Source organism: Canis lupus, chromosome 8 (assembly GCF_003254725.2).
Source record: "Canis lupus dingo isolate Sandy chromosome 8, ASM325472v2, whole genome shotgun sequence".
Lineage (NCBI taxonomy): Eukaryota > Metazoa > Chordata > Mammalia > Carnivora > Canidae > Canis > Canis lupus.
This window is the reverse complement of record NC_064250.1, coordinates 56,892,093-56,914,389: the sequence shown is the minus strand read 5'-3', so window position 1 is coordinate 56,914,389 and position 22,297 is coordinate 56,892,093. Positions and strand designations below refer to the sequence as shown.

Genomic DNA, 22,297 nt, shown 5'->3' with positions numbered 1-22,297 from the left:
TGTGCCCTTCCTTCCCCCAACCTCTTTCTTTGCTCCCCACTCTCCTAAAAAAAAAAAAAAAAAAAAAAAAAAAAAAAACAACCAAACAAAAAAAACAAATGATTTAAACTACTAAGATGGATTTTTTCATTAGGGATAGAATTCAATCTATTGTATATTAAAGATCTCTGTGTCGACTATGGGAACACATTTCCCATTATTTGGGGGAAGTTCTACATGTTAGCTCATCTAATACTCTATTCAGGTGAATTCAATCCACTTTTTTCATCTTCTCGCTTTTGTGTTGTTGAAAACCAATGCTCATTATCTACAGTATAAAAGGCTTCTTGTTATGTGAAAAGCAATTATTAATCTTACAGGAGATAACAACTAAATCTAAAATTTCACATATTCAAGAGCTAATTGAGGGGCCTTGGGCCATGCAGTCCCATTCTCCATAAATGATCTCTGACTTCTCTGCATCTCATTTTAAAATTATTCGAAATAATTAGTCACCTTAGTATATTTACAATGGCAAATCTTGAAAATTCATCAATTACCTATTTATAAAATACTTTCTGACCTTTGGGTGAATTAGCTGTGACAATACGTTATGTCTTTTCCTGTATTTTCCATTCTACTCTCAGCCATGCATTTGAAACTTTAAGAAGCAGGCTGAAGTTCAGATTTCATGTTCACTTGTTAGTTTTGACCAAAAACTTTTGTACTTTTCATTTAAAGAAACAGTAGAAATTGAAACCACAAGATAACTTGATTGAAACAATTTCTAAATTTTCACAAGCTCAGATTTTTAATTTGCATTTAGTAGAAAATTTACCTGAGTACATGAGTTTACATTGTTATACTTCTGTAATAATCACTGAAACTTTGGTCATTCATGTTCCATTACTTTGCACATATGAAAGTAAATCCTATATATATTTTTTTTAATTTTTATTTATTTGTGATAGTCACAGAGAGAGAGAGAGAATGAGGCAGAGACACAGGCAGAGGGAGAAGCAGGCTCCATGCACCAGGAGCCCGACGTGGGATTCGATCCCGGGTCTCCAGGATCGCGGAAAGTAAATCCTATAAATCAATATCAATATATCAGACAGTTTTTTTGACTATTGTATTTTATAGGATGTTTCATATTGTTACCATTGCCTTGATAGTAAATATAGAACTAACCTACTGACTCCTTATTTCAAAGTGTTTGAACAACTACTATTACTTACATATAAGGCCTGGAATGTTTGTAATAAATCCTGAGTGTCTCTAGTCAGGAGGCCTGCTTGGTAATGGGAAGTAGTTCAGGACCCAGCTCATTAAAATCCCAGGATCTCAGCTAAAACACAGGGAAAGCTAAACTTAAAAGTAGTAGAGGTAAATCTAGTCCTAAAAATACTGAAAAACAGCCCAGAGTCAGTTCTTTGGTTGATTAGATTAAGACTATCTGGCCCATTCCAACTGGTGTGCAAGAAATCAAATGAATTGTCTCTGTAAAAAGAGGACACTTTTAAAATTCTACAATTTTATTTGGCATTCAATCAAAAGTTACTAGGCATACCAAAAAATATGATCAAGAGAAAGAAAAAAACAGACAGATGATCCATTATTGGAGCTATTAGACATGGGCTTTAAAATACCTGTTATTAGTATGTTCAAGAAAATGTGTGGCATGACAGATGTTCATTTAAAAGAAAAAAACAATTTTAAAATCAGTGAAAAATAATCTAATGGAATTTTTAAACCTAAAAACTGCAGTAATTGAAATTCAAAATTCAATAAATGAGGTGAACGAGTATCTGCAAAGGCAGTTAGACAAATGAAAGATGAACTGGCTGAAAATTTACACTCTGAGACTGGGAGAGCAAAAACATGAAAAATATAGGGACTCCTGGCTGGCTCAATTGTTAGAGCATGCAATTCGATCTCCAGGTTGTGAATTGGAACCTCGTGTCAGGTGTAGAAATTATAAATAAATGAACTTTAAAAAATGAGGAATATACAAAAAGACATAAAAGATAAGGTTGGTGTAAAGTGTAATGTGTTTGTATTCAGAATTCCAGAAGTATACCAGAAAAGAATGGGCAAAAGCAATCTTTGGGAAGAAATGGGCACGAATAACAAAAGCTGTGCTGAGGTGCTGCAGGGAAGGGTGTTTTTTAGTTACTTTGTTTTGTTTTTCATAGAGAGCTAGTCAGTTGGAAAATTGGAGGTCCATGTGGAGAAAATTGAATCTTGGGCCCCAAATTATAGTAAAAGAAAAAAACCCTCAACTGCTACTTTATTCTTAAGAAAAACCGCAAGAGAACATCTTCATTTTTGGGTAGGCAAGCATTTCTTAAAGTGGAAATTAAAAAGCACTAACCATAAAGAAATAAATAATAAGATGGACTACTTTGGAATGAAAACATAAAACATTATTAAGATAATGAAAATCAGAACAAAGGGGGGGGAAGACGTTTATTATACATCTATCCTATAAGGACTTAGGCCTAAAATATCTAAAGGACATTTATCAATTAATAATAGAATAATAACCAACACAAGAGAAGTTTAAAAGTGAGCAAGAGACATGAAAAAACACTTTACGAAAGAGAACATATAAATGCCAATAGGTATATGAAAAATATTCAATATTATCATGATCAAAAGGATGCAAACTAAAACCACAATGAGATATCACTACATGAGCCACAGAATGGCTAAAGTAAGAAGAGACTAATCAAACCCAGTGCTCACAGAATGTGGACTGCTGGAACTCTCCTATTCTGTTGGTGGAAGTGTCATTTAGTAAGATCACTTTGGAAAATTTTTTAGCAAATCTACCAAAGCTAAAAATACACATATTCTCTTACCTCCCAGTTCTATTCCTAAGTGTGTACTCCCCAAAATCACATACATGATTAACTAAAGTCATAGAGAAGAAGGTTCATATTAGCATTATTTGTAATTTAAATATTTATAATGGGTTACTATTCAGGTAAGCACGAATAAACAAACCACTACTCCACAAAAGAAGATGCATGAATCCTACAAACACAACAATGAGTAGATGAAGATACAGAAGACAACATATAGTATCATTCTATTTGTATAAAAATCAAAATGGGCCAAACTAACTTATGGAATTAGAAGTGAGGATGGTGGTTACCCCAGAGTCTAGTGACTGGAAGGACACTCCAAGAGTATTTCCAGCATGCAGGTACAGGTACACCTCAGCGATATTGCGGGGTTCAGTTCCAGACCACCACAATAAAGCAAATATCACAATAAAGGAAGTCAAATGAATTTTTTGGTTTCTCAGGACATATAAGAGTTATGTTTATGAGTCGCCTAGGTGGCTCACTTTTTGGGCTTCCAACTCGAGATTTCAGCTCAGGTCATGATCTCATGGTCATGGGTTATTGGATGAAGCCCCTCATCAGGCTCCACACTCAGCAGGGCGTCTGCTTGAGATTCTCTCTTTCCCTTTTCCTCTGCCCCTCCCTCCCCTCTCTCTCTAAAATAGATAAATAGGGGATCCCTGGGTGGCGCAGCGGTTTGGCGCCTGCCTTTGGCCCAGGGCACGATCCTGGAGACCCGGGATCGAATCCCACGTCGGGCTCCCAGGGCATGGAGCCTGCTTCTCCCTCTGCCTGTGTCTCTGCCTCTCTCTCTCTCTCTGTGACTATCATAAATAAATAAAAATTTAAAAAAAATTTAAAAAAATAAAAGAGATAAAATCTTTTTTTAAAAAAGTGTTTACACTATACTATAATCTATTAAGTGTGCAATAGTATTATGTCTAAAAAGACAACATGCATACCTTAATTAAAAAGTAGTTTATTGCCCAAAACACTAACCATCATCTGAGCTTTCAGCAAGTTGTAATCTCTGCTGGTGGAGGGTCTTGCCTCAGTGTTGACGGTTGCTAACTGATTAGGGTGGTGGCTGCTGAAGCTAGGGGTCCTGTCACAATTTCTTAAAATAAGAAGACAAGTTTTCCACATTGATCAACTCTTCCTTTCACAAATCAGTGCCGTTTGGTAGCAGTTTACTCACAGGAGAACTTCTTTCAAAATTGGACCCGATCCTTTCAAATACTGCCACAGCTTTATCAACCAAGTTTATGGAAAATTCTGGGTCCTTTCTTGTCATTTCAATAGTTTTTCACAGCCTCTTCAGCACTTTCTTGGCTCATTTATAAAAAGCAATATATCTGTTAAGGCTTTATCATGAATTATAGGGATTCATACATAATAATAGTGGAAAGGTTTGACATATTGAGAGAATTACCAAAATGTGACACAGAGACACTAAGTGAGCAAATGCTGTTGGCAAAATGGCATCAACAGACCTGTTCAAGGCAAGGTTGCCACAAACTTTCAATTTGTAAAAGAAAGGAATATCTCCAGAGCACAATAAGGCAAAACACGATTACACGAGGTATGCCTGCTATGCTTTATTTTTTTGATGTGGGTGGTAGTTACATGGTGCAAGAATGTGGTGGTATTAAGATTTGAGAAACTTTCTGTATTTTGATACGTTTCAATTAAAAGTTTATTTTAAAAATGTAGCTAATATCTGCCATTAATCCACTGCAGTACAGTTCATATTCCTTCCAAGTACTTAATCAAGGGGAAAAAAATGTGTTTTTGGAGACCAAATAATAACAAACAAGTTTAGGAATGAGGTCTCCGTGAGTGAATCCATTTGAGGCAGTGGCCAGTGCTAATTGCTCCTTAGAGCCTTGGGAAGTGTGAAGGCTATAGAAAAGGCTGTAATTAATGTGGCAGGAATCCCACTGGCGGTATTCATAGACACCAGCTAAGAGAGCTCTGAGATAGTATTCAAGCTCTCTTCCAGATGCCAGTTTCCCTCAACATTTCCAGGAAGCAGAGGAGGGAGGGAAAGAGAGGCATTTTCTTTGCCAAGGAGAATATCTCTGTGGGAATCTCAGCACAGGGGCTTTCATGTCCTTGACTGCTGACAGTAAATGAGCCTGTCCTTACAAAATGCTTTGCCACCTGGAAGGGCGCCCCAAGCACGTTTATGAGTAACAGACTCAGACACATACAAAGCTGGAGGTCGCTTCTTTTGCCATAGATGAGCTGCTATCTTGGTTGGGAACACTGCAGCAATTTAATGGATCCACAGAAACAAAAATGTAATTACCACTGTTGAAATTTGTTCTGACACATGGTTAACGCTCCCATTTTGTGCAAGGTGATGGAGGAGAGTGTTTCTTGCTCCAGATAGGAGAGAGAAACTGGCCCATATTTTAGAAAACCTAGCATACAGGCCTTTACCACTGAGGTAAGGAGGCTCAGACTTGGGTGAATTCATCCTGTTTATTACACTGTCTTGTTTTCTCATCCTCACAGAGAGATCCAGGCTACTTTTTTTTTTTTTCCCCCTTTAAGAAGAGACATGATGAATTAGGATAAGTGAATACATAAAAACAAACAAACAAACAACCTGGATTCAACCTCTTATTACCTCTCTGATCTGAGCTTTACTTTCTTCATCTACAAGTGAGAATAATAATAATAATAATAATAACAGAATGAAATCACCTTTATGAATACAAATGAGATAATAAACATGAAAACATCTTTAAACTGAAAAACAACTGTTAAAAAACATTATTAATCGAGAATGTATAAAACAAGACTCATTAGTCTTTACCTTTTTAAAGCCTCATAGCTCATATTTCCTGTATTCTAGATATCTGTATAACCATCCTATTCTTTTTTTTTTTTTTAAGATTTTATGTATTTATTCATGAAAGATACAGACAGGCAGAGACATAGGCAGAGAGAGAACCCAGCTTCTTGCAGGGAGCCCGATGTGGGACTCAATCCCCCAACCCAGGATCACACCCTGAGCCGAAGGTAGACGCTCAACTGCTGAGCCACCTAGGCGTCCCACCATAGTATTCGTCAAAGGAAAAAATTCCAGTAAACTTCTGGTATTGCCTCAGGACACTTTTCCCCAAATTTCTCATATACTTTACATGGCGTCTAGTACATAAGTGATGCTCAGTAGACATTAGGTGCCTCTATGTGTTGAGTGGAAATCTAACTCAAATTTTAAAACATCTTTTTTTTGAATAGACAGAGTTAGTTAAGCTGTGATATCAAAAAACTTAGGCAAATAAAATTAAATATCTACTCTGGATGAAAGTACTATGATAAATTAGCTCATAAAAGCATTTTACCTTTTCATAACATTTAATTCATTGCTTGAATTGTGAAAATTATGCTTCTTTTGAAGTTCCTGTGTTCCACCTAATAGAAACAAAATTTCCTTTTCCAAAGAAGATTATTGCATGGTTATAGGTAATATTATTTGTACTCTATTATTACACAGAGTTTAATAAATTTAAAAATTACAGTAGCATTGTTTTATCATGCACTAGGATGCTTGTGGCAATGGATAGATCCTCTTACTAATTTCCTATATAAGTATTGAGAAAAGCCTCTCCCCTCTCCCTTATCATTGAACTACAAAGTCTTGCTAGCTAGTTACTTGGTAAAAATCTGAATCCCAAAAACTGTAAAGTGCTATGTAGTTGGAAAAGATGTAAAGAAGTAATAATTTCCAGACTTTCCAGCTGCATAAAATCATCAGTCTAGACCTAAGAATTTTCTTCAGAGAAGTTAACTTGACTTTAGATTAGAGTTAAAATCTTTACAAATCACAAGATAATCATTGAATTTTTTTTAAACCAACAATCTTCTATTGATTATGCTGGATATTCTCCACTTGCCCCTCTAGATTCACTCTCCACCCTTCTCCATCCTATGCTGTGTTTCTGAAAATGGATTTTTACCTTCTCAACCGGATTCGCTTATCTTGTAGCTTTCATTTGGGATGGTCAATGGAAAGCATGGGTAGGAAATTTGAAAGTAGGAAGGGTCATGGTCCCAGGGTCCTAGGATCGAGTCTCACATGGGGCTCCCTGCAGGGAGTCTGCTTCTCCTCTGCCTGTGTCTCTACCTCTTTCTCTGTGTCTCTCATGAATTAAAAAAAAAAAAAAATCTTAGAAACTAGGAAGGGAGTAAGAAGTAAAGTTGGGGATATCTTGCCAAACTCACTACCTATTGGGTCACAAGTTGGCATTGGCTGTGTTTCTACCCATTGCCTAGATCATCTGTTAGGCTTCCATCTTAGAGTCGTATCCCCTGCATCTGGGTTCCAATGACCACTCTTTCCCCTTCCCCTTCAAATTTAGGGGTGGTAACAGTTCCCAGTTCTTTTTAGCTCTGGAACACTACACAAGCATTTATAATGGATCCTTTCATTATATTTTCCTAAATTATACCAAATGAGTGCATCTCATTTCCACTGAGACTTTGACCTGTCAGTATGATATACCAGGTATCATGGCAGATTAAGAATACATGGGAAGAATGAAACTGAAAAGACTGTTCTAGGTAACTTACAACTCAACTATAGAAAGTCAATGAATAGTGCTGCATTTTTTAAAAGATTTTATTTATTTATTCATGAGAAACACAGAGAGAGAGGCAAAAACATGGGCAGAGGAAGAAGCAGGTTCCCTGCAGTGAGCCTTATGTGGAACTTGATCCCCAGACCCAAGATCATGCCCTAAGCCAAAGGCAGACGGTCAACCACTGAGCCACCAAGGTGCCCCTGAATAGTGATGTATTATATAGCTCAAATATATTATGAGTCCAGGAAAGGAGAAATTGATAATGAATATAAAAGTCAAGAAAAGCTTCATCCTTCAGATCTCAAAAAGTATTTCTTGACATTTGAATGAAAAGTCCAACTATTACATGTTCTTATGGTACAGAGCATCTGTAATTTGTAGCCATGGTTGAGATTTTACATGTTTTTATTTGATTATTTAACTGGCATTGGTTTCATCCACTAGATAATTAGCTCTATGGTGACAGAGATCATGTCTGCTTTTTGTCTTACAGTTGTAATCTCAGCACCTAGCACTATCAATGGCACATAGTAAGCCCTCACTACTTTACTTGTTGATTAACTACTTAAATTAGTGAATGGATAAGAATACTAAAGTAGATATGGTGAAAAATTTTAACAATATCAAATCAGGTTTAGAGATCATTTACCAGGTTTAGGGATCGCAGTAACATTAAATATCTCTGGGAATCTTTCTTCAAAGATACAGAGAGATATATCTTTTTGACTAAGTTCTTTTTAGGAGTAGATCAATCAAACTCTGTGACTTTTGTCCTTATCCAGAGCATAGTCTTAAATAATAAGACTTCCAGGCCAAATGTTGTACCACATAATTGCTTTCACTGACACATCCAAAGGACAATCAAAGGCCTCTTCAGTTGATGACAAGTGACATTCTCTAGGGTTGATTTAGATTTGCACACTTGTTGCCAGAAGCATGAGTTCCCTGGGAATGTGGTTGTTTATGATCTAAGTAGTCAATGGTTCTCAAACTTTTGTGCATCAGAATCTATTTGTTATGTGCAAATTACTTGCCACCCGTGGAGTTTCAGACTCAGTAGGTCTGAAGAGGGGCCCAAGAATTTGCATTTCCAGTTGCTGCTGGTGCTGCTGGCCTGGGGATCAATTTTGAGAGGCACTGCACTAAGGAAGCCTTCTTCATCAGAACTCCTGAGTATGACTGGACAAATAATTTTGCAACTAAGAGTTTTTGCAACTAAGAGTTTTTCTTTTCTTACAACTTATATATTTTATTTTAATCTACTATGTTGTTCTTGAACATTCAACTTCAGCAAACATTATTGAGAGGTCATCATAGGATAGCACCATGTTAAGTGCCTGAAACAAACAAACACACAAAAAAATTCCTTGCAGTCATGGAGTTTAAATTTACCATTTTTAGTAAGAAATACCAAAACCAAAAAAAAAAAAAAAAAGAAATACCAAAACCATGTTTTGTGCTTAATTGGTGGGAAATAACCTTTCCTAAGAAAGCATCTTTTGTTGTAATGGTGATCTTATTCTAAACACCTCACTAGTTTTCAACTCCTAAGTTTTTCAGAGAAAGAAAGACAGCATTACAATGAAATAAATCTATTTTGTGTCCTAAAAAAACAGCCCTTGACAGACTAGGATACATAATGCCTTTTTTCATAATTTCTTTTAATTGTATTCAAATACCTTGTTTGTTTATTTGTTTTTCCATGGATATTCAGCAATGCCAGAGAGGATGTTTGAAGTTTCTCTGCTTCATATGAAAAAAGTGCCCAAGATTTAAATTTCTCAAGCTTTTCCTGGTACATAATATTAATCATTATAGGAAAAGACCTACCTAAGCCAACATGGAGAATATGTAGGCTAGAAATTCTGCAATCCACTTTATGGAAAACTTGCATTAAACGGTGATCACTGCATTTGTTTCCTAAACTGACTAAATCTGGTGAGATCAAAAAAGGCCATCTTAATATTTTTGTTCACACGTTTTTGCTACCTTTATCCTCACACATAGACCAAGAATTTGTGCACCCTTGCATATATGTATAGTTTGTAGAGTTTTCTATTGACTTTATTATAAAATAGAATTTAAAATATTTTTAAGGAGATTAATGATCCAGATAATTAAGAAATCTTCACTAAGAATTAAAGCATACATACATTCACTTACATTACAGTAGAACTATACATTAGGAACATAGTAAATAATGTCTATAAGTTATTCTATTACCGGATGACTAATGACAGGAATGAGATAAGAAAGATGGGTGGCTCAGTATCAGAATAGAAAGTAAGTTGCATACTTTGATAAGGAGCTTGAACTCTGACATTGGAATCTGATAGCCTGAGAGCCTATCTTTGCTCTACTCTTAATTAAATCACTAAGTGACCTTGGACACTTCTAGTCTCTCAAATTGACAATTTCTAGATCTGTAAAATGGGTTTAACAATAATACTTCAAAAGATTGCTTTGAGTTAAATCAAGTAAAAGTTCTGAGCTGAGAATCTCTCACATAGTTAAGTATGTAATACATGTTAGCTGTATAGGGCATGATGCATATTAATTGCAGACAGCTAAGTCTATTGACAGAACAAGAAAATGGAACATGGATAAGAGTCAGAAACAGAGGCAAGCCAAGCATACTGAAGTGTTCCTGATCAGTGTTTCCTCCAGAGTGCAATGGACCACTGGTTTAGACAGATGTTCTAAGAGGTACCATTTCAGGGCCAACTATATCTAGGAAACACTGAATTTTGTACCATATTTTTGGATATATTTATTTGTGTATCAGTATCCTTGAGAAAATTTTCAAAATATCTCTGAACATCTCCGAGTCCTTCCAAAACTTGCTAACTATGGCTCTCCTACACTGCCAATTTTGTCCTATAGAGCTTTGGTTCTGTAAAACATGTTGGGAAATGCTGATCCCACACTTAACATCACTTTAGTAGGGTGAGGGACTGGTGGTAGGACAAAAAAGACAAGTGAGAGTCAAGGAAGATTACAAGTAGAATGGACAGAAATTTTATAAGCAGAGGGACCATGGCATGCATGCATTACCTCAGTGTTAACTTCTCTTTCCTTTGAGCAGCAATGGCAGTTTTAAAAAATGTAAAAACTAAGAACAGAAGATTTTATAAGCAATGGCACATGTCCGATACGGTGGGAAATAGTAGTGTCAGCACATTCCACATCGGTAATTTGTTGTCATTGTGCATATTCACAACAAATTGGGCCCTTTGCTCCAAACTTAAACACCCATTTTTGCCTAATTAAGTTGTGTATTTACATGTCACATTATCTTTGTTAGTACGTGGAAATCCAGCTGGTGACCTAGCAGGAAGTCCCTTGTAGTCATAACTCTTAATTACCTTCCCTGGAGCCTACTGGTTTGAATTGAGAGGTAGTCAAAATGGGTTACAAGGAGCATCTTAGGAGCAACGTGAAGATGTACAAGCCCTGGTGTTTTCAGCTAGAAGCCCTTGCTCAGTTCTTTACAGTAGTGGCATAGGCTTTAGACTCAGATAGAGCTGTGGTCAAATATATTAACTAGCTTGTATAACTTTGACAAGTTACTCAATCTTTCTGGGCCTCAATTTACTCAATATTAAAATGAAGAAATAATAATACCTAAATCCATAGAACTTGAGAGAAGAGAAAACAGAGAACTATGTGTAAAGCACTTAACATGGCCTCTGAAATACAGGACATGCTCACTAAAGAGTGACTTTCTTTTTATACCATTATTGTAATTATGACTATTATTATTTCCTCGTGTGCAGTAACAAATGGTTAAGTATTTGTTGCCAAAAACTATAGAAGTGTCAGAGCACCTGGGGGGCTCAGTCAGTTAGGCATCTACCTTGGGCTCAGGTCATGATCTCAGGGATTGAGTTCCACATCGGGATCCCGGCTCATTGGGGAGTCTGCTTCTCCTTCTCCTCCTCGCTTCTGCTCTCTCTCATTATTTGTGTTGCTATCTCTGTCTCTCTCTCAAATAAATAAGTAAAATCTTTTTTAAAAAATTTATAGGAGTATATATAATAGATAAGATTAATTAATAATAAGTAAATCATTGTTATTGTCTCCTATGAATGATTTGTCAATTTGATATTTTCTGTCTTCATTAAAAATGCATCCTTTTTTGTTTCATATTTCATGTTAAAATGTTAGATTTCTTTTTGGTGCACTATCTGCATTTTTTAAAACATACAATGCTTCAAAGATTTTAAGGGGTTCAATAAATATTATTAAATAAACCATTGAGATGAAAACAGGACACAATGTCACCAGGAACACAATGAAATAATTCATGATTACTGAAGATGAGGACGTGTCACCAGGAACACAATGAAATAATTCATGATTACTGAAGATGAAGATGAATAAATTTCAGCAATGCCACAAAAGTGGGTGAGAATGCTTAGCTAATCAAAAAAGTTAAGGCTTAGAAAGATGTATGTCTTATGATGGGATTCAAATGATGTAAGTATGTCTTATCTCCTGTAATAAAAGGACTGATCACACCACTGAAAATTATTTCACATGCCTCTTTTAACATGAATACCTATTGACTATTTCATGGCCAAGATCTGTGCTAAGGATCACATTTATTATGCCATTGACATCTGACAGATACTCTAGAATAAGTACCATTAGCCCCAATTTACAGATGAGGAAGCTGAGGGAAAATAAAACTGGGAATTGCCTCAATCCAGCATTTCTGTCAGTACCTTTTTTTTAGAGAAAGAGGATACGTCACTAGCCACAGGAGCATTTGGGGTTGAGTTATAGCATTCCCATCATCTTGCAGTTTTTTTCATGGATGAGCATTTTCTCCAGCTGGACAGAGTCATTCTGGTGGGTTTTTCTGGCTTACGTTGGTCAAGAATAATTTTTTCTCTGCATTTCTGGTTTAAAATTCTATGTACATCAGATATGATTCATAGTGTATTTTTTCTGCATAGAAAAGGCCTAACTATACTGAAAGAGAGTTTGACAAAAAGAAAGGAAAGAGAGATATGGACAGGGGTGAAGCTTTGGATCCAATCATTCCCCCATTTAGCTTCCCTGATGCCTTTTTGTATTCTCATTATGTCACCAACATGTTTTTTCCTTTTAAGCTAATTAAAGTCAGGTTTCTGAAACTTTCAATTAGAAGAGTTCCTCCTATTTAAATCAAAGAGGTTAAGCCCAAAATTACATGGCTAGTTAGTTGTAGAGGCACAAGTCAAACGCAGGTCAGTTAATGCAAAAGCCCCTTTCTCGACTACTAGAAACTGAATCACAATGTGACAAACATATTCAACCATTAGTGTGAGCAAGATAAAAAAAAAAAATACCTTTTAAGGACTCTTGGATATTTTTCTAATGCACTAACAATGCAGTGTATAAAATGAAGCCTTGAACTGTCAGTACAAGTAACTACTTTCACACTAAATTTTTTTAAACCAATTAAAATAGATATTTATGGCAGATGATTGAATAAGCAGCCCAATCCAGCACCTTTTATCAAGCAGTTCATCAATTGTGATGCTAAAACAGAGATACCATGCTCACGCAGTTTTAAATTCTGGTTTTAGAAATTGTAGCTGTAGTAGAAATTATAGTTGTAGAATAGTGGCATGTTCGTGGATAGCAGCTAAGTAGCAGGCACGGGGCAAAAGGAAAAGAGACAGCTGTCTCTTTTTACTTCTTTGAGAAGCTCTCTCAGTTTCTCTGAGTCATTGAAAATAATGTACCAACAACGCAACTAATGACAAAAGGCTAATGGTGGCGATGAACTCATGAAAGTGTATAGTCTATAACATTTTCATTATATAAAGAACATCTTTTCTAGTTTAGAACTGATAATAAGCTATAAATACAGACATGTACATGTAAACGTCTTCCTGATACTTTGGCATTGAATGTTGTTTTGTTACCAAGTCTAGTAGTTCACATGAACAATGGATCTTGGTCTTGACCTGTAAGAACCTCAAATGGATGCCATTTGGTAAGTAAAACCATCATTTTCTAGGTTGCCAAAAAGCAATCTGCAGAGGCTCGAGGTGACTTTATCCCTAAGGGCAGATGTTATGATGCCCCACACTATTCTAGAAAGCCCACAGCTGCCAGGCTATTTCATGGGGTGCTCTTAAACATCACCCAACATGAGCTAATATTTCATTTTAACTGTAGTTCTGGGAAACACAAATGGAGATGTTGGGTTGGAAATATACGAGGTGCATTGGACACGGGGTATTTTGATTCAGAATTCAGAGTATCCCCCCAAATTATGTACTCCTCTGAAACTGTTTCCTTATGTTTCCTGATCCACAGCTTTCACGACAGACATGGTGTTATCTTGATTAATGTCTTTGTCGTAAATATATGATGAATGGAACTTTATACCCATTCTTGCCCTTTCTCACTGTAACAAAATCAAAGTAAATATATATCATTCTGCTACAAATGTGTTTTTTTCATCCATTGTAATGCAAAAAGATGCCCCATTCCCACAGCAGCTCCATTTTCATACATGCCTAGAAAGAAATGAAAATGTATTTTCTGAAGCTAAGGTCTCTTTTCTTTTCTTTCTTTTTTTTTTAAAGATGTTATTTATTTATTCGTGAGAAACACAGAGAGAGAGGCAGAGACATAGGCAGAGGGAGAAGCGGGTTTGCTGTGGGGAGCCCAATGTGACACTCAATCCCAGGACCTGGGATCAAGACCTGAACCAAAGGCAGACACTCAATCACTGAGCCACCCAGGGGCCCCAAGGTCTCTTTTTTTCTATAAGTAGTAATACTCATATTGTTTTTCACTTATATCAAGGGCTTATATAAATCAGAAAATTCCTTTCCTTTCTATTATTTACCAATGCCAAATTTAGGAAAACAAAAGAAAGTTGGCATTCATCAGTCATGTCAAACAAAATTTTATCTAAATTTTGTTCTTTTGGGTTATTTGGCACTTTTCATTCCATATTTAACTCCGATAAAAATTCCCACATTTCTCTATTAAAAGCAGTCCCTCAGCAAACATTCTGTGTACCTGTTTATCGTAAATTCTTACGATACAGTGGGAGCATTGAGCCAGAGGAAGTATGCATTTTAGATATTTTTCACATACCAATTTGAACTAACTCTTGAAAAGTTACACCAATTTATGTGTTTACCTGCATGCTTTTTTTGTTTTGTTTTTTGGTGTTCCTTTTTTTTTTTTTTTTTTTTACCTGCATGCTTTAAAAAACTTGACTTAGGTCCTCTTTTCTGGCTGGAACCATGGAGGGTGCAGAAGAGAAGAACAATAAGGTTCCTGCTGTGCCAGAAACCCTTGAGAAAAAGCGAAGGAATTTCGCAGTTGAAGATCAAGCATCCGAGAAAAAAGTTTGCCCATAAGATGCTTCGAAAGGCAAGGAGGAAGCTTATCTATGAAAAAGCTAAGCATTACCACAAGGAATACAGGCAGATGTACAGAAGTGAGATTCGAGTAGCAAGGATGGCGAGAAAAGCTGTCAACTTCTACATGCCTGCACAACCCAAGTTGGCATTTGTCATCAGGATCAGAGCTATCAATGGTGTGAGCCCAAAGGTTCGAAAGGTGTTGCAGCTTCTTTGCCTTCGCCAGATCTTCAATGACACCTTTGTTAAGTTCAACAGGGCTTCAGTTAACATGCTAAGGATTGTGGAACCATATATAGCATGGGGGGACCCAAACCTGAAGTCAGTGAATGAATTGATCTACAAGTGTGGTTATGGCAAGATCAACAAGAAATGAATTGCCCAGGCAGATAACACATTGATTGCCCGATCTCTTGGTAAATATGGCATCATCTGCATGGAGGATCTGATTCACGAGATCTATACTGTTGGAAAACGTTTCAAAGAAGCGAACAACTTTTTATGGCCTTCAAATTATCTTCTCCACATGGCGGAATGAAGAAAAAGACCATTCATTTTGTAGAAGGTGGAGATGCTGCAACAGGGAAGACCAGATCAACAGGCTTATTAGAAGGATGAACTAAGGTATCTACCATGATTATTTTTGTAATCTGGTCAGTTAATAAATGACCACTTTCAAATGGAAAAACAAATTTAACTTAGTCCAAAGTATAAAAATATATTTAAATGTTTTTATTTTTGTTCTTTATAGTGAGAAGAGGTTGCACATTTTTTCATTTGCTTTGGAAAATTTGTTTCTTTCCCTTATCTTTGTCTTCGTATTTTTTAAACTATGTCTTCTTGTATATTTTCCTTGGCTGTTTCATTTTTATTAATTTGAAAACTTTTTATATTAAGAAAATTATATTTTATGCCTCAAATGCAACCTTAGTTTTAGAGTCAATCAATTAGTTGATTAAATGACTTTGTTAATTACCTTTTGACTTTTTGAAGTCAAATTTTTTTATAAGCACACAAAAACTATAAACATTTATATAATTCAATTGGCTACATTCTTTCAGGCATTTAGACATTTGTTTCTGCTTAGAAAGTCTTATGTTAATCAATTATTATTAAAGAAAATATGATCTATTCTTTCCTATTTATAGCTTCATTTATACATGCAAATCTCTGATTATAGAAAATTGACTACTGTATAAGAAAGACAGAATAGGAAGTATGTTTAATTCCCCTCCCCCAATAGATTACCTGTTTTCCCAACACCATTTATTTATTTTTTAGAGATAGAGGTGTTAAAATGATGAAAGTTAAGTGAACTGAGCTTTAATTATCTTATCAATAAAATAATTGTGATGCTTCTTCATTGGGTGACACAAAATATCCAAGAATATAGTCAATACGAAAACAACCAATAACCATGAAACAGCTTTTAAGCTTTGTTAAATTTGAATCCATGTTGTCAACTTGTGAAGACTTTTATCTTATATGTACAAATTAAATTTCAGAGATGGAAAATTTATTTTAGTAAAATCTATAATTTTACATGAGACAAGAAATCTATACACAAATTTTACTATTGTCCAGATGAAGATGATTTCCCATGTGACAATTGTTGACCTTCTGATGACAATTGTCATGAGAATATTGCCATATGCTATTGACCCATCATATGTTGGACATGGGCTTTCCAATATGACGGGCCAGGATTTTCTTTGAGTCACTTTTCTTTGTCATCCATACCTTGCATTTGAAAACCAGAGCACAGTAGATGTTCAAGGCATTTTAGCTGATTGAATTTACATCGCTGGATTTGGCAATTCAATCCCTCATGGTAACAAATTGCTAAATATTACTCATTGTGATTCCATCCAATGTCCTGGGATAAAATACCAAGTCCTGATTCTATTACAATTATACTTTAATTAGCAATACTTTGCCAGCAATAGACCACTATGAATTTTGTTCCACTGGGTATAGATATTAGTATATTTAAGTTTAAAAAGGCTGAAATGCAGCAGATTTAGTGACATTCTCAATTCATACATGCACCTAGTGCTACTGCCAAAAAAGAAAGATATTCTTTGCAATATCCTAGGGGAGGCAGGGAGAAAAATTCTACAGAACTGAATAGGCAGGCGGCCCATAGGGATGCAAGTTGCCTTAATGGGTACTGTGCCAGTGCACAGTATTGAAGGGCATAAATAAAATGCTATAGAAATAGAAAAGAAAGAGGAAGACTCTATATCCATAGGATATGTGATAATATTATAACATATAAAGTATTGTGATAATATTATAACAACTGTTAAATAACTTGTTCTCAAAATCCATTTAAAAGTGAAAGATCAGAGTAAAATTTCATTTAAAAAAATAAAGGTTATGTCCCCTATCAGTCATTTTTTGACATAATGATATATTAATAGGTAAACACCAAAAATAAATAAATAATAATAACTAAACACCTCTAACTTTACATATGAAACCAGGATTTAGGATGTTGAACTAATCATCATATGGAACATAAAAAAAATAATTGTTTCAATCTGACAACATGAAACTGGAATAAACTGTTATGGGCTGAATTATGTTCCCCTGCAGCACTCAAATAGTGGAGTCATAACCCTCAGAGTGTGACTGTATTTGTAGGCAGGGCCTTTAAAGAGGTAAATAAGGTAAAATGAGGTCTTGCAAGTGGGTCCTAATCTAATATGACTGGTGTCATTATAAGAAAAGGAGATTAGGACAGGGGAACACATGGGAAGACAACCATCTACAAAACAAGGACAGTAGCCTCAGAAGAAGCCAGCCCTGCTGACACCTTAATCTCAGACTTGGTACTTTGTTACGGAAGCCTTAGCAAACTAATATAATAGAATTCACATACTTTTTTTTTTTTTATTCAAAATCTTTAGATTTGCATTCAGTGTAATATGTTTGTATTGTTGTTTTTTTGGATTTTTTTGTTTTTAAAGATTTTATTTATTTATTTGACAGAGAGCACAAGCACAGAGCATGGCAGGCAGAGGGGGAAGGAGAAGCAGGCTCCCCCCTGAGCAGAGAGCCAGACATGGGACTGAATCTCAGGACCTTGGGATCATGACCTGAGCCAAAGGCAGATGCTTAACCAATGGGCCACCCAGGCGTCCCTCAAGGTAATATGTTTTATTAACTTTTCATATGTTCTTATTTGATTCTCAGGATATTATCTTAGGGCAATGAATTATGCTTAATTCATTATTAATTCAAATGTATGAGGAAAATGCGATTAAGAATATACATAACTGGCTATGTTCACTCAGGTTATATGTCACCTAGCCAAAGATTGAAACTAGATATGTCTCATTCCAAAATGTTTCTTTTAATCACTGTGCTATATATTCATGCATGCCAATCTTTGACAAAAGATTATCTATGAGCTGTTCAAATGGTAAAATAACTGTCAAAGGTAAAAACAAGGTAAGATTATTTCGGTGATTAAAATATTCAAGGGTTGCCTCCTGTCCTACTTAGAATCTAATAGATTGTTGATAAACCGGACAGAACACAAGCTTAAGACTAGAGGCTTCTTAAGGAAAGCTCTGTTGGTAAATTAATAATATAATTCATTTAAAGACTTTCTATTAAGTGCCTTTCCGAGGCCCTGAACAAAGAGCTGTATACATACATAGTACTGAATTCACAGAATTTAAAGCACAATGGCAGAAAATGGACAAAAAGAAATGTCAGTTACAAAATTACCGATGTTATGAGTGCGCAGAATGATATGGAAACTTAAATGTGGCTTCTAGCTCAGACTTTGCAAAATGATTTCTGTTGAGGAGGAAAAGAACCCCGTATAGCAGAGGGAAGTAAGATAAGAAAGATGGATTTGTAGAGATAAATAAGGGGAAACTGAGTGGAAATTGCTGGTGGTACCCGATTTCTCAACAGGTTTTGAATTTTAACAGAAGAAATGATGCCTACTTGTTCTCAGTTAGAGGGATCACAGTCTTTCTTACTAATGTCAGGTAATACACATTTTTTTTTCCCTTTGGAGTAATATATAGGAATTCCTAGGCTGTTGCCAAGTATTATACCTATGTTTTATGTTTCTCTAAATAAAGCATGGCTTTCTGAAGCTATTGATCCTTGGTCATATACTATATTAGTTTTCTAGGGCTGCTGTAACAAATTACCACAAATTAGGTAGCTTAAAACAAAACAAAAAACAAAACAAAAAAAAAAACAAAGAAAACAAAACAAAAGAAAAAACAGAAATCTATTCTCTCCCAATTGTTCTAGGGACCAGAAGTCTGAAATCAGGGTGTTGGTAGGATTGGTCCCTAGGTTGAAGGAGACGTCCCCTAGTCATGTCTCCTAGCTTCTGGTGGTTGTTGGCAATCTTTCCTGGGTTTATAGATGCATCTTTCAAACTCTGCCTCAGGTTCATATGACACTTTTTCCCTGGTTTCAACTCTGCTTCCTACAAAGACATCAGTCATATTGGATTTAAGGCCGACCCTAAGGTTCTCATCCTACCTTCATCACATGGGCAAAGACCCTTTCCAAATAAGGTTGCATTCATAATTACTAGGATTAGAATTTTTATATAAATTTTCAGTGAACACAATTCAACCCATAATATGTACCTTTACCCGAAGTATCTCCTTTGGCATCTGTGATACTCAGATGAGGCATTGATAGCCAAAATAATGTATCAAACAGCCACAAAGCCTCATTAGCATAGAGTAAAAAAAATTCTTTTCATTCACAAATGTAGAGGTTGGCTGGATATTTCTGTTGATCTGAGCCAAACTCTGAGGTATTATTCATACTACGGAGGTCAGCAGCAGGTAGACTAGAAGTCTTTGCTGATCTAGACTGGGTCCTCCCACATGTTGGATCATGACAGGAACATCTGAGCTGGTTTAATTCCACTGCAGGCACCTTATCCTCAACCAAGAAGACTTGGTTGAGGAGGAAAAGAGGATATGGAAACACACAGTGCTTATTTAGGCTTGTGTCAAATTTGTTATTGTCTCACTCACCAAAATAAGTCCTATGGCCACACTCAGAGTCAGAGTGGGAGGATATCGCCAAAAGACACAGAGAGACAGAAAAATACTGGGGCCATTATTACAACTAATCCACCAGAGACTTACTTTTCAGTTTTTACTTTTCTTATATAAATGTCCCTTCCCTCAGACCTGTCTTTTAATTCTCCCCAAAGTTGTTTTTAGATACAGTAAATATTCTTTTTCAAAAAATAGGATTTTAGATTTTTCTTTCTCTACATTCTTAACACATTAAATAAGCTCATACTTGGTCACCTGAACTTTCTCTTCTTCATCATCTATGGCATACACTTGCATTAGACTACCTTATCTCAAATAACCAGTTTCACTTTGACACATCCTTTCTAGAGGAACAAAAAACAAAATGATTCCCCATTACTAAGCTTAATACCTAACCCCTCTGCCTCTCTCTACTAGTTTGGTCTCACTTATTTACTATAGTGTTTCCTATTACAATTGCAGCCTAATAAGAGCAAGACTTTGTCTCTCTTGCAAATGAGTAGTATGGTCTCTTGGCAAGCAAAATAAACGATTCAATATATATTTGGAAACTGAATAGGATTACACACTCCCTTGTTTTCCAATTAAGACATCTTCCCCTTCATCCTTGTCTTTGGTTTTTGCCCATTCGTTACACCAGCCTAGAATATCATCTTTTTCCAGGTATAAAATATCCTTCAAGGGGGTACAAAGTAAAATAAATAAACAAATAAACAAATAAATAAATAAAGTCCCCTTTCTCATAATTTGTGAGGAGGAAGCCATGCACATAGGTGATAATAAAATGTAGTAATTGGCTGTGACATAAATATTCATTAAAAACTATGGGAATATAGAAAGGGACACCTAATCTATTAGGGACTTTTAAAAGGACCATTGTTACAAGTAATCCATCAGAGACTTACTTTCCTTCTCCTCTGACTATTCTTCATTTCCATTTTGAAAATCTCTTTTTCAGTTTTTACTTCTCTTATATAAATGTCCCCTCCCCCAAGAAATGGGAATGGAAAGGACAATCCCATTTTTTTTTTTTTTTCAAGAAAAAGGGAGAGGAGAATTCTTCAAGCAGAGAGTGGAGCAAAGGGCAGAGACATGGAGCAGCATGGCCATAAGGAGACAACAAAGAGGATATTATTGAAGTGTCAAATTCACGCCACTGGGTAATGATCTATAAGCTGTTGGGAGAAGCAGTAGGCATGAACGATATGTTGGAGGGTCCCTATGCCATGTTAAAGAACTTGAACATAGTAAGTTTCCAGATGCTTAAGAATTTAAGCAAAAGAGCAATAGTTCCCAAGTTTACCTTCCCAAATGTGAACCCCGTGATTTACATGTGATAAAATAGTCACATGTAACTGCACAGCAATTACAACTTACATGCGCAGGGTCTCATCCTCTGAATCTTCCTTTTAAACACAGTAACTGTTCTGAGAAACCTTACTCTGCTAATGTACTAATGGCTAAATGACTGACTCAATTGACTTTGTTCTCTTTTAGTGTTTTTAAATGCTACTCTTCTAAAGACAGAACATTAGTGAAAAGGGAAAAACAAAAGTAGACTTTTCTAGTAAGACAGCAAAAATGTAGACGACATCTTTTTTTTTTTTTTGACAAATGCTAACTTTGGTATCATTCAAATCCTAATGATGCAGACATTGCTGGCTAAGTGAATAAAAATTGATAAGGCCATTTGGGGTACTTAGAGAACAAATGTGTCTCTTTACATTATTTTCAAGACCATTGATTTAAAAAAATAATTTAAATAAACGAATATGCTTTTTGCCTAAGAATAGTCCAATAGATAAAATAGATTTTTCTATCTTAGAAGAAATAGAGTAATTTTTACGTTTATTTGCAGTATGTAAAAATATAGGGAAAAGGAATTTGAATTCGACATAAAGTACAGGTCTGGGAATTAGAAAGCGGAAGAAGAATTTATGGAACAAGTATAGATTTATTTGAAAGGCTAGATTAATTTTCACATGCTTATGTATGAAATGTTATTGCCTGTCTAACTATTCCATTATGTGTTAATAATGAAATAACCCATATGTGCAAAATGGATGTGTCACACTAAGAGAAAATGTTTAAAATGCCAAGAAAATACCACAACAAATGTATAAAAAATGCTTTACTGATGGTTTCATTTTGCAAATTCTTTTGAAGACTTTTTTTTTTTCATTCTTCTGGATCACAGAAAGCAAGTGCTCTCTGTTCTTCATAGAAGAATCTTGTTTGGGTACAATTTTACATCCATTCAATTTATTTTTAACCAGAAACTTAAGATTTTATGCTCTATAATTTTTTTAATTAGTATTTAAAAACATGTCAGGCTGTGAGGTTGATTCTCCGAGCAGCAGGGCTTTGAGAAAAGCTTAGTGGATGGTGCCAAGTCCTTTCTTTCTTATACTTTGAACTTTTCCTTTTTCAGTTTTCAA

At 35.6% G+C, this 22,297-nt stretch overlaps 1 pseudogene; it reads left to right on the top strand.

Annotated features, from left to right (window-relative positions):
• The first annotated feature begins 14,685 nt into the window (after positions 1–14,685).
• Positions 14,686–15,470, top strand: LOC112657571 (60S ribosomal protein L7-like; annotated as a pseudogene).
• Positions 15,471–22,297: the final 6,827 nt, after the last annotated feature.